The 5,140-nt window shown below is 39.5% G+C and overlaps 1 long non-coding RNA gene across 1 annotated transcript; it reads right to left on the bottom strand.

Annotated features, from left to right (window-relative positions):
• Positions 1 to 474: 474 nt before the first annotated feature.
• LOC118625772 lies at positions 475 to 3,583 on the bottom strand. The gene is made up of 3 exons (XR_004958722.1): positions 3,448 to 3,583; positions 2,527 to 2,668; positions 475 to 609 (listed from the first exon to the last, which is right to left on the bottom strand). It is a non-coding gene; the product is annotated as an uncharacterized LOC118625772 (long non-coding RNA).
• Between the last annotated feature and the right edge of the window lie 1,557 nt (positions 3,584 to 5,140).

The following is a 5,140-nucleotide window of genomic DNA, read 5'->3' as shown; positions in this document are numbered from 1 at the left end:
TGTCCTCCTAGGTCTCCCTTTCCAATATAGTTTTCACTGTTCATGACAACCTCCAACCCTGCAGACAACTCTCCACTTTAAGGGCATGGATTCTCAAAATACAAATATACATAAAAAATAGCAAGGTTATTGGATATATTTTCTGAATAAGTAGAGAATACTAGGGACCCCAGAGCTAGAGAGGTCTGGTCTGGGAGCTTCTGGAAGCTTTATTTAGTAAGGAAACCACTGGGTCATTCTTCAGGCGCCGTAAACCCAGTGAAAGCTGTGCCACTCGCGGCCGCGGTCAGTCACGAACTATTCAGGCTTTATTTTCACAATACGCAAAATGAACTACGGAGTAAGTTTCTTCATTTCTCTAAAACCATCACTTTTTAAAAATTTTTAAATTAATAGTAAGTGAAAATGAGATGACATGCTGAATGATAAAATGATAGCGGTAATATATTTTAAATAGTTGTTAAATTAGTCTCATTTATCAAAAGACTTAATATATGTTCAGAAGATTTTATTGTTGCTTTAGAAACATGGCTCCTTGAAATAGTGCTGCTTCTTCTTTTCGTAAGAGTTCTGTGTTTCCTTTGATATTAACCAATATTCTGCATTGTCCTGAAAGAGTCAATCAAGATTCAGTTCCTTCTTAACGTGCCTCAGGCATCCCTGGTTTCTTGACGACCTTGTTGAGGTCACCGAGCTTATCTCATGTCTCTTCTAGATTACATTGCCCAACAGATGTTAGTAGACACACGAAATGATTCCTAAGGGTGAACTATGTATATCAGATGGAGCGTGCATGTTCATTGCGAGCTAAATGAAAACATTCATTTACTAGTTTATCTTCAAATAAGGTCTCAAATTTGAAGTTAAGACTTTGCCTGGCTGGTGTGGCTCAGTGGTTGAGCATCAACCCCCACAGCAAGAGGTTACTGGTTCGATTCCCTGTCAAGGCACATGTCCAGGTTGTGGGCCTGATCCCCAGTGGGGGGCATGCAGGAGGCAGTCAATCGATGTTCTTTCTCATCCATGTTTTTATCTCCCTATCTCCCTTCCTCTTGCTCTAAACTCAATAAAGAAATATATATATAAATTACACATATATAGAGCAAGGCAAGGGGATGAAGACTGAAGTGGTCAGGTCTGTCAGGTCTGTAGGGATTTAGGCTTTGTATGGTATATGATCTTCATTCTAAGGGAAGTCTCCTGAGAATTTTAAGCTGTAGAGTGAGATAATATGAGTACTATCTTTAGACACTGAATTTCCCCGCATCTCCCACAACATCTATGGAGTGTATTGTCCCACTCCAAAATTATCTTGAATCTCAGGGTTGGTATTTTTATTATTTCTGTACCTTAGATCATATTTTCTTATATGAAATCTCACTGTCACACTCAGGTCTCCTTCCATGATAGACCGAAAATTATAAATTTGAATAAATCATTGAATGAGAATGACTCCAGCGAAGACTTTTGAGAGAGAAAAAGAAGAAATTTACATTATAGCAATTCAGACACATCCAATTAACTCTCCACCTTAATTCTTCAAATGTATTTCAGCCATCTCAGCACCATCATATTCTTTGATCTGGTTTTATCCTCCCTCTATTCTGCTAGAATTTCCATTTTAATTACATTTCTTTCTCTCTATCTAAAGATTAAGCCAATGGCTCCAAACCCTCTTTACAACATGCAGCATTTCAGCACTCTCTCTTTATTCCTTCTCCCAAAATTGCATACTCAAACCTATAATGCTTAATAATCAAAGCCAGACTTTTATTAACATGATTCATCATCAGTAGAAGAAGGATATATATTTTTTTTTCTCTGAAAAGAGTTTTTATGGATTTGTCTCTTATTTGGAAGTTTCTGGACACGTTTTCTGTGGCCTTTAATTTAAGACCTTATTTGAAGTTAAACTATCACTATTTTGGTTTTCCATTTTCCTTTGTAAGATTCCCTTTATGATCACCTAGAATAACTTACAATAGAAAATGGAGTGCTTGGATCTCTCAAAATTAACTGAGTGTAATACAATGTAGGCAAATAATCCAGGTACGTTGTTAATATTTTCTGTTTTACAACATTTCCCATCCTTGTGTTGAGGACGAGCTGCTCATTGTTTCATTCTGGTTTCAGTGGCAAAGCAAGGGCTACAGTTAAACTACACTCTTCAATATGACAACATGTATTCTGCCTGGAACCCAGCAGTATGCACGGTTCATGGTTTATAATTGTTGGCTTTGCCTGTTATTTACTTTGTTCATCATCAGTGAAAAGTGCAGAAACAAAAGAACCTTCCTAGATATATTTCAGGGGGTATTTAAAAATGTATGTCTTCAAATTCAACAGAGCAAAGGAAGTGATACTCATTTTTCTTAACGCTAGTATGTAACACAGGAGCTATATACATAATATTTGGAAATATGTGAAGATATAGGAACTTATTATTAAAAATGCTTTATTACTCAGAAACTACACCTTCATACAAATATAAAGACAGAGTACTAAATCTTTACATAAGTTGCTTACCATGCGCACCTTGGATAGACGTCAGGGAATTTGCCGTCTCTAGCTGGCCTCTCTCTGCCTTCTTCCTCCACAGCCTCCTCACTTTGCTGCCCTCCGGCTCTCCAGGAATGGAATTCAACCTCTTTGTTTCATCTCATTTTCTCTTCCATGAAACAGAAGAAAAAGATTCATTTCAGCATAAGTGAAAACATACGTTTTCTCTAAAGTTCCAAAAGTTCTTTTCTAGAAATGGCAGCAGTTATTTTTATTTTGTGGGACAGTGTGTAGGATCCTATGGGGTACATAAATGTAGGTAGAAACAGTTGATACGCTAGGACATATTGAGGGACAGGGAGAAATCCTGATGACTTCCCAGAAATAACAAGAAATGGTGTATTGATCCTTTGACCTCATTTCTATTGATCTTGTTTGCTTTGACCTCATTTCTATTGACCTTGTTTGCTTTGACCTCATTTCTATTGACCTTGTTTGCTTGCAATGAAAACACCACAACTTAACAGCCTCTGAGTGTCTTGCAATACACCTGGTTCCATGGGGGAACTCACAGGTTCCTATATTTAGAAAGTCAATGTATACAAATTCCACAAATTGGCTACAGAGGATAATTTACAAATGGGCACATTTGAAGGACAAAATGACCCATTAACAGAATTGATGTTTTTTCTCTGGGCTTATGGGATGGATTTAGGGTTATGCCATGTATATGGGAACAGCATCTGGCTACCTTTTGATATCACCATGTCCCCACCTCCTTTCTAAATGTATCAGTAATCTGGGATAGAACATTGCATTTTGTGGTAGAGTCTGTGACAGAAATCAATGTCATTTTGGTTTTCTACCACAGCCTCTACCTTGGTTCCACCTCCCCTTGCCTGTGAACTTCTCAGCTGTTCCTGGCTCTCCTGCCTCAGAATCACTCACCTGTGGCAGCACTGGTCGGGTGCCTCCCACTGCCCTTCCTTCCTCCAGCCTTGTCGACAGACGCTCCGTGCTGTGCACTCCCACAGACCTCGGTGCTCCTCTCGAGCCTGGCCTGGCACTGCTGCCGGGACTGGGAGGAGGCTGACGGTACACAACAGGCTGTCCTCAGGAACCGGAAGAGTTAGATGACTCAGCACTCACCCTCTAATTAACTCAGCCAGTCTTAGTGCCCCAATTCAGACGAGATCAGATCAACATTTACTGCAAATATCCAAGGAGGTTTTCTGACACAAAGGCATTTGGAGAAAAATTGAATGCTTGTGATTATACAGTTCTAGATTATGTGTGTAGGTGTGTGTATACACATACACACATCTTGATTGAAATATGACACTGATAACCTACAAGTTTTAATTAACTTATTTATTTTAGATCCCCCCCTTTTGATCTTATAGAAAGAGGAAGTGAGAGGGAGAGAGAGATAGAAACATCGATGAGAGAGAACATCAATATGAGAGGGGAATGAAGATCAGCTGCCTCCTACACACCCCTGACTGAGGATCAAGCCTGCAATCCTGGCATGTGCCCTGATAGGAAATTCAACCAGCTACCTTCTGGTGCATGGGATGAGGCTCAAGCAACTGAGCCACACTGCTGGGTCTTACCAGCCACACCTGCTGGGTCTTATTTTTTGTTTGTTTGTTTGTTTGTTTTTGTTAATCCTCACCTAAGGATATATTTCCATTATTATCATTTTTTTTCTAGATAGAATGGAAGGGAGGAAAACAGAGAGGGAGAGAGAAAGAAACATCAATGTGAGAAAGACACCTCAATTGGTTGCCTCCTGCACAAGCTCCGGGTCTTGGATCAAATCTGCAACCCAGGTACATGCCCTTGACTGGGAATTAAAGCTGCGATCCTTCAGTCCATGGGCCAATGCTCTTACTGATGAGCCAAATCAGCCAGGGCACCAGCAACATCTTTATATTCTCCCTGTCTTTACGTCCACACATAACTCTCTGGTCAGTGTTCTAATCACTTCAGTTCTACCTCTGTTTACTTTCATTTGATCTGCGCTTACCAACTTAACAACTTTAATCTTATTCAAAATTATTGGCTTTGTTAAATAGCTTTAACACTTACAATATCAGTACTGATCTATAACCACTCTTTGTTGGGTCAGAGAAGGTTTTTGGAAGAAATCATAGATCAGCAGAATCTAAAAGGTTAATAAGAGCTAGGGTCTGGACAGGTACTGAATCATGTGGGGAGCTGGGGGGATGGAGCCTATACTGAGGGAGACAGGGTTCCCATGAAGAGAAAAGGATATATTTGAATACCCAAAGGCACATGATATTGAAGTCCAGGAATGGGAACTATGAATACTGGGGAGAATCAGGGTCAGATAAGGTCCTGCTAAGGAGTCTGGCTTTTATTTTGCAGGTATTGGAAAGTGAAAATATATCTTCAGTGAGGTGATTTTGTGATTGGATGGGAAACCTTTGAAACAATCATTCTGGCAGCTTTCTCTGAGTACTTCAGTTCATATTTTTTATTCTTTCTGTTAAGTTCAGATCTGCTGAAAAATGAAGACTAGGTCTTACTCAATTCTGCATCCTACTGAGCACCAAAGTGTTAATAACAGACACACACCCATGTTAATTAATTACAGATTGTAACAGGTATTCTCTTC

Source organism: Molossus molossus, unplaced genomic scaffold, assembly GCF_014108415.1.
Source record: "Molossus molossus isolate mMolMol1 unplaced genomic scaffold, mMolMol1.p scaffold_m16_p_11, whole genome shotgun sequence".
NCBI classification, from domain to species: domain Eukaryota; kingdom Metazoa; phylum Chordata; class Mammalia; order Chiroptera; family Molossidae; genus Molossus; species Molossus molossus.
This window is presented reverse-complemented; position numbering and strand designations above follow the sequence as displayed.